At 33.4% G+C, this 8,639-nt stretch overlaps 1 non-coding gene across 1 annotated transcript; it reads right to left on the bottom strand.

Moving 5' to 3' along the window:
* Window positions 1–1,001: 1,001 nt before the first annotated feature.
* Window positions 1,002–1,105, bottom strand: LOC123324660. The gene has a single exon (XR_006539937.1). It is a non-coding gene; the product is annotated as a U6 spliceosomal RNA (small nuclear RNA).
* Between the last annotated feature and the right edge of the window lie 7,534 nt (window positions 1,106–8,639).

Below are 8,639 nucleotides of genomic sequence, written 5' to 3'. Positions count from 1 at the left end.
TTTTCCCTGAAAATTAAAGCATATTTATCTAACTGTGAACATGAATATTTTAAGTCAGAGTTTTTATTCAGTGATTTAGGTTTTCATGATTATCTCTATTAAAAGTGTTATGGCATGGCTGAGTAATATTCCATTGTATATATACCACATCTTCTTTATTCATCAGCCAATAGACATTTTTTTGCACTTCTTTTTTTTATGTTATGTTAATCACCATACAACATTAGTTTTTGACATAGTGTTCCGTGATTCATTGTTTGCATATAACACCCATTGCTCCATGCAGTACGTGCCCTCTTTAATACCCATCACCAGACTAACCCATCCCCCCACCCCCCTCCCCTCTAGAACCCTCAGTTTGTTTCTCAGAGTCTGTAGTCTCTCATGGTTCGTCTCCCCCTCCAATTTCCCCTGCCTTCATTTTTCCCTTCCTGCTATCTTCTTTTTTTTTTTCTTAACATATAATGTATTATTTGTTTCAGAGGTACAGGTCTGTGATTCAACAGTCTCACACAATTCACAGTGCCCACCATAGACATACCCTCTCCAGTATCTATCACCCAGCCACCCATCCCTCCCACCCACCACCACTCCAGCAACCCTCAGTTTGTTTCCTGAGATTAAGAATTCCTCATATCGGGGCACCTGGGTGGCTCAGTCGGTTAAGCGACTGCCTTCGGCTCAGGTCATGATCCTGGAGTCCCTGGATTGAGTCCCGCATCGGGCTCCCTGCTCAGCAGGGTGTCTGCTTCTCCCTCTGACCCTCCCCCCTCTCATGTGCTCTCTCTCTCTGTCAAATAATAAAATCATTAAAAAAAAAAAAGAATTCCTCATATCAGTGAGGTCATGTGATACATGTCTTTCTCTGATTGACTTATTTCACTGAGCATAATACCCTCCAGTTCCATCCACGTCGTTGCAAATGGCAAGATTTCATTCCTTTTGATGGATGCATAATATTCCAGTGTGTGTGTGTGTGTGTGTGTGTGTGTGTGTACACGAAAAATATGGAACACTTCATGAATTTGCATGTCATCCTTGCACAGGGGCCATGCTAATCTCTGTATCATTCCAATTTTAGTATATGTGTTGCCAAAGCAAGCACCAGCCAATAGACATTTGAGTTCTTTCCATACTTTGGCTATTGTAGATAATGCTGCTATAAACATCAAGGTGCACGCATTCCCTTTCAATCAGTATTTTTTTTTATCCTTGAGTAAATATGTAGTAGTGCAATTGCTGTGGATTGATCTAGAGAATATTATGCTAAGTCAAATAAGTCAGTCGGAGAAACAAATACCATATGGTTTCACTCATATGTGGAATTTAAGAAACAAAACAGGTGAACATATTGCGGGGGCAGGGAAGAGATGCATACCAGGAAACAGATTTTTAACTATAAAGAACAAACAGGGTTGCTGGAGGAGAGGTGGGCAGGGGTGACGGTTTAAATGGGTGATGTGTTAAGGAGGGCACCTGTGATGAGCACTGGGTGTTGTATGAAAGTGATGAATCACTAAATTGTACACCTGAAACTAATATGGCACTGTATGTTAATTAGAATTTAAATAAAAACTTGAAAAAAAGTATTATGGTAAAATAAATTAGCTATACCAAGAATAAAGACTACCTGGTGTTCATAAAGCTATACACGGGTTTAGTTTTTTTTTAAGAACAGTATTATTAAATTAATTGTATATTATATATTTTTTCTTGGTTTAAGTGCTGCAAATGTGCAAGATTCCTAAAATCAACATGATTAGAAACAACTAATTAAAAAAAAAAAACTCATGGGAGCCACACTGTTTTATAAATCTTCTCAATTAGCCTATTGTTTATTGCAAAACAAAGTAATCAACTTGCCCACATTTTATGAGAGGCACTGGACAGTTTGAATAAGTGGTTATTTTTAAATTATCTCTTTAAAGAAAATCCATTTCTATTCTTTCAATTCTTAAAGTGAACATTTTTCATGTGTCTTATAATTATTAAAATTTATTTGTAGCAAGTAAAATTCTCCATGTGATTTATTTCATTTGCCAATATGTAAGGGAACTGAATGGGTCCTATTACAACACTATTTGGAGACAAATTTACATTTTAAAATATAAATTATTTGTTCCTGAATATATTCATAGACATATATAAGTGTATCCAAATATTTGTGACAGTAAGGCTGGTGATATTCTATAAATATCAACTTCTTCTGCAAGGTAAAGTTTATACAGTTTATCAAACTATTTTATGAGTTTTAACCATCTTATGATTCTAATTCTGGAAAAACTCAAGGATAATTAAGGCATTTTTTTAAATATCTTTCTGAACACTGCTTAGAAGATTCCATCTCAGGCACTTGGCTAATGATTGACTACCCTGGATGGTTTATGGCTTCAATGCTACCTAGGAGATATATTCTCAGGGATTGTTGGTCTAGACATAGATAAATTTCTGATTTGCTCTTTTGACATAGATGATTGGCAAATAGACACTTATTAGGAACAAAGAGCTGAATCAGTATAGAAATTTAAACTTAGCTATGTTCAAAGACATGACCATGAATAAGTGATGTACACAGTCTGAGAGCATCTCTTCCTCACTAAAGCACAGCTATGTTGGATTCTTATTGAAGCCTACTAATGACAGAAGGGGAAAGTTGAGAAAAAGAGCTACATCTTTCACAACCAGAGTTAAATATTTTCTTTTTCTTACCTTTCAACAAGTCAATTAACCTGCAAGTTATCTTTCTATACTCCATTAATCTTCCACAGTACTATAGTGAGCTGCTAAGATAGTACATGTGCTGTGCAAATATATAAAGTAAATGTTACAATTTGCAGTGGTCAAGAATGTTTCCTAAAATTTATTTGATTGACTCCAGCACAGACTCCAAAAATATTACTTATTTTATTAGTAAAATTGAATAATTTTTAACTAGGGTGATGCCAAATAAAAATGATACACAGGAGTAAAGGAAAGCACATCAAGTATCTGCTTCCAAAAGACACTGTAAGCAGTTAAATAATCACAAGAGAATATGCAGCTATTAAAATAACCTCATATATTGCCAGGAAAATATCTGAAATGATAGAATTCAGATGGTGATACAGAAAAAATTACAAATTCATTCTTTTTTTTTTTTTTTTTTTTTTAAAGATTTTATTTATTTATTTGACAGAGAGAAACACAGCGAGAGAGGGAACACAAGCAGGGGGAGTGGGAGAGGGAGAAGCAGGCTCCCCGCAGAGCAGGGAGCCCGATGCGGGACTCGATCCCAGGACCCTGGGATCACGACCTGAGCCGAAGGCAGCCGCTCAACCAACTGAGCCACCCAGGCGCCCTACAAATTCATTCTTAACATCTGGGTCACAAAATTGTCAGGTTTTTCCCCAATTGTTTTTTCCTACTGAGAAGAGAAGAATAAAATGCTCTGAAAATCAGAAGCCTGATTTTCCTATAATTATGTTATTATTTAAAGAAGTTTTAGGGTTTTTTTCCTACAGTTGTATCAACTTGTTCTTGTTCATATGTGGTATGTTTTTAACTGTTGCTAAATCAGCAGTCTAATTCAAAAAGTATTTTCTTATTTAACACCAAAATTAAGCCTATTCACTTCTGTTACTATACTATGAAACCATTTTTTTTTCATGCAACCATTATTTTACTCTTGGGCATGAAACATTCTAGTTTCTTCTGGAGTCCCAATTACATCAACATTGCAATTACAGATATAATAACAATTCCTCCTATTCCTAAACTACTTCTTTCAAATACTATTTATTGATGAAACAAACATACTTCCAGCTCTCTTCTTAGTGGACATTCCCATTAGAAAGGCTAAAAAAAAAAAATGGACTTGATTTTATAGCTAGGGTCAGCATTGTTACATGATTCTGGCCAAATAGGATTCATAGAATTATGATAACACATTCCAGGAAAAAGCTCAGCATTTTCAGGAAATTAAGACATTTCTCCTTCCCCCTTACCAAGATCCCTGTCTTTAAGTTGAACTTAAAGGAATATTAATAAATATTACATGATTTGAAAAACAGATAAAACAAATGAAGAAAAATAAACAGAACCTCAGAAGATTGTGGAACATTAAATACACCAACGTGTGTAATAGAAATACCAGAAGAAAAGAAAGCAAAAGGGACAAAATACTATTTAAAATTAGTAGTAGAAACTTCACAAATGTAATTAAAAACACCAACCTATACCTTTAAGAAGATAAGCTTCAAGTATGATAAATTCAAAAACATCCCACCCAGAAACATCACAGACAAAAGGTTGAAAGACAAAATCAAGAGAAAAAAAATTGGGAGTAGTGAGAGAAATGGTGTTATTTTACGCCTTCCAGTGACCATACAGTAGAAACAATGAATGCCAGAGGGCAGTGGGGAGGCATACTAAAAATACTGCCAGAAAAAATGAAACTGTCAACCAAAGATCCTATATTCAGAAAAGCTGTCATTAAAACTAAAGATGAAATAAAGCTGTTCTCAGATAAACAAAAACTGAGATATTGTTGCTAGAATATCTGTCTTACATACTAGAGGAAATTCCTTATTTTTTCCAGCTTTATTGAAATATAATTGACATACAACATTGTTAAAGTTTGAGCTGTACAACATGATGATTTGATATATGTATATACCGTGAATGAATATCATAAGTTAGTTAACATAACCATCTCCTCACATAGTTACAACTTTTGTGTGTGTGTGTATTGAGAACTTTTAAGATTACTCTCTTAAAAACTTTAAAATATATAATACTATAATGTTAATGACAGTTGCCATGTTGTACATTACATCCTTAGAGTTTCTTCCTCTCATAACTGGAAGTTTGTATGCTTTGATCACCTTCACCCATTTCCCTCACCTCCCCACCCCCACTCCTGGCAACCACCAATCTATTCTTTGTTTCTATGAGTTTGGATTTTTTAAATTCAACATATAAGTGAGCTTAAACAATATTTGTCTTTCTCTGTCTAAGTCATTTCACTTAGCATAATGTCCTCAAGTTGCATCTATGTTGTTGAAAGTGGAAAGGTAATCCTTTACCTTCTTTTTATGGCTGAATAAAATCCCATTTATCTTTATAATATCTTCTTTATCCACTCATCTATTAATAGACACTTAACTTGTTTTCATACCGTAAATAATGCCACAAAAAACATAGAGGTACAGATACTCTTTGAGATAGTGATTCGTTTCCTTTGTGTATACACTTGTTTGGTGATTTGCTGGACCATATGGTACCTCTATTTTTGTAATTTTTCAGTATATCTCCATACTATTTTCCACAGTGGCTGTACCAATTTACATTCCCACCAACAGTGCCTGAGGCTTCCCTTTTCTCCATGTCCCCACTAGCACTTATCTTTTATCATTTTGACAATAGCCATTTTAACACATGTGAGGTGACATCTCATTGTGGTTTTGACTTGCATTTTCTTGATGATTAGTGATTTTGAACAACCTTTTATGTACCTGTTGGCCATTTGGATATCTTCTTAGGAAAAACATCTATTCAGAATTTTCGCTCAAAATTTAAATTGGATTATTTTGTAGTTTGTTGTTGTTGTTGTTGTTGTTTTGTTTGCTGTTCAGTTGTATGGGTCCCTTACATATTTTAGATATTAGCCCCTACCAGATATGTGGTTGGAAATATTTTCTCCCATCCCATACATTGTCTTTAGGAAATTCTTTAGTTTGAAAGAATGTGTCTTTAGACAGTAATATAAATCCACAAACAAACAAAGAACAGCAAAGGTAATTTACTTTTAGGTAAGTAATGATAAAAGATGGAATAATTACACATTAGTTTTTCTATTTTTCTTCATTGATTTAAAAACAAAGAGACTGAATTAGTAATTTTTAAGTTTATCACAAAGCAAAGCCCAGAACCATATGGTTTTACTGATGAATTTTACCAAAAATTTAGAGAAAAATTAGTACTACCTCTTCACAAACTTCCAAAAAATTGAATAGTAGGGAGCACATCCCAAATCATTTATGAAGTTAGTGTATCTTGATATCATAACAAAACAAAGACATCACAAGAAAACTATAGATCAATGTCTTTTATTAATATATTAATAAGTTAATTAATATTAATATAGACACAAAAATCTCCAAATATTAATAAATTGAATGCAGTGAAATGCAAAATGGATATATACAATGACCAAGTAAACTATATCCAAGGAAGGCAATATAGTTTTAACGTTTGAAAACAAATGTAGTAGATCATATTAATAGAGAAAACGACAAAACCACATTGTTATGTAATAGATTCAGAAAAATCATTAGACCAAATTCAACATTCATTCATGGTAAAAACTACTCAATAAATGAGGAATAGAAGTGACCTCCTTTAATCTGATGAAGCATATATGAAAAACCCGCAGCTGATATCATAATAAATAATAAAAAACTGTTTTTACTCTAAAATTTTAAAGATGAGGATTTCTGCTCTCATTACTTATCTTCCCAACAAGAAAAAAAAAAAAAAAAAAGAAAGAAAAGAAAAGAAAAACCCAGACTGGAAAGGAAGAAGTAAAACAATCTGCATTTGCAGATGATATGACCTCATATATAAACAAGCACCAAATCCTCCTCAGACTCCACATGTAGTTTTGAAATATCTTACCTAATCTATGGAAAACAAACAAACAAACAAAACCAAGTAGGCGGGGTTTTGATTGGAATTACATTGATTTTATAGATTAATTTGGAATGAACTGACACTTTCCTCATATTGAGACACCACTTACCACATATAAAAAGTATATACTTTTGTGATTTTCTTTTCAAAATCCTGTGCTTTTTATATCAATTATATTTTAAGGTAGTTTTATAATTTTTTCTTTTATTAAATTATATTCTCTAACATCTTTGCTGGTATTACAAGGCAACTTACTTTTCTAAATTGATTTTGTATCTAGCATCCTTCCTGAATTCATTATGAAATCTAACAATTTAAGTATTACTGTATGTTTATATGGGGAAAACCATATCAACTGAAAATGAAGACAGTTTTGATTCCTATTTTCCAATCATAATAATTTTCTTTTTCTTGTTTTACTGTCTTACCACTTATTTAAGTACAGTGTTAAATTGAAACAATAAAAGTGACCCTCCATATTATTCATGATTTTAAAGAATTTGCTTCTAACATGTCATATTTCATTAAATGTAACAGAGAGAGAAAAGGGGATTTTAAAAAGCTAGTTTGAGTCTCTGCTACACCTACTGTATCAGCTAAGACCAGATTCAGCTGCATAGGACAAAGGCCCCCAGTAGGGTGTCTAACACAAGATAAAAGTTTATTTCTCTTCTATGTAAAAGGAAGTGTAGGTAGTCATGGCTGGTGTGGTGTTTCAGTGGTGTCCACTCTTGTTTTTTCATGTGGTTGTTTTGCCATTTTTAGCAAATGACTTCCAATTCCTGGTTCAAATGGTGGTTTGGGCCTTTACCATTTGGTCCACATTCTACATAGTAAGAAGAAGAAAGGAATGAAAAATAATAAACCCCCAGTTTTTCAAGGAGACCTCTTAAAACTATCATATAATGCATTCACTTATATATCACTGACCAGAATAAATTCTTATGAGCAAAAATGTACCTACAAGGGAGATAGAGAAATGCAGTTTTTATATGTGGGTATCAAGGTACCCAGGAAATACAAGAGTCCTGATGCTAAAGAGCCTGGCTCCTCATGTGCTTGCATACCAGTCCACGTTGCTATGTTTTAGAATGTGTCAGTAATGAGAAATGAATTTCTGTTGAGTTAATCCACTGAGGTTTTTTAATAGTTCATGGAGATATAATGTATAAACTAAGAACTACACATATTAAATGTATACAATTCAGTAAGTTGGGACCTTAACTTAAGCAAACACCTTTAATACCATCACCACAATCAAAGGTATAGATATACCTACTACCTCTCAGAGTCTCCTTGTGTCTTTTGTGTGTGTGATTAGAATACTAAATAGGAGATCTACCTTCTTAATAAGTTGTAAAGTGCACGATACCATATTGTTAACTATAAGCACTGTATTATACAACACATCTCTAGACTAATGCCTCCCCATTTCTACCTCCCCCATCCTCTGGCAACTATCATTCTGTGAGTTTGCTCCTATGAGTTTGACTATTTTAGATTCATCATATAAGTATTGTGTAGTATTTGTCTTCTGTGTCTGCTTTCTTTTACTGAATATAATGTCCTGCAGGTTCATCCATATTGTCACAAATGGCAAGGTATTTTTCCTTTCTAAGCCTGAATAATAAATACTTCATTGTATGTATATACCACATTTTCTTTATCCATTCATCAGTCTATGAATGCTTGAGTTGTTTCCATACTTTGACAATTGTGAATAATTCTGCAAAGAACATGGGAGTGCAACTATCTCTTTAAGATCTTGATTTAAATTATTTTGGATATACACTCAGAAATGAAATTTCTAGATCATGTGGTAGTTCTAATTTTCATTTTTGGAGCAACCTCTGTACTGTATACCATAGCCGCACATTACATTACCACTAACAGTATATAATTTCTCCAGATATTTGCCAAAACTTTTTTTGTGTGAGATATTATTTTTATTATTGTATTTTATTGTGGTG

This window comes from Neomonachus schauinslandi, chromosome 4 (assembly GCF_002201575.2).
Source record: "Neomonachus schauinslandi chromosome 4, ASM220157v2, whole genome shotgun sequence".
Lineage (NCBI taxonomy): Eukaryota > Metazoa > Chordata > Mammalia > Carnivora > Phocidae > Neomonachus > Neomonachus schauinslandi.
This window is presented reverse-complemented; position numbering and strand designations above follow the sequence as displayed.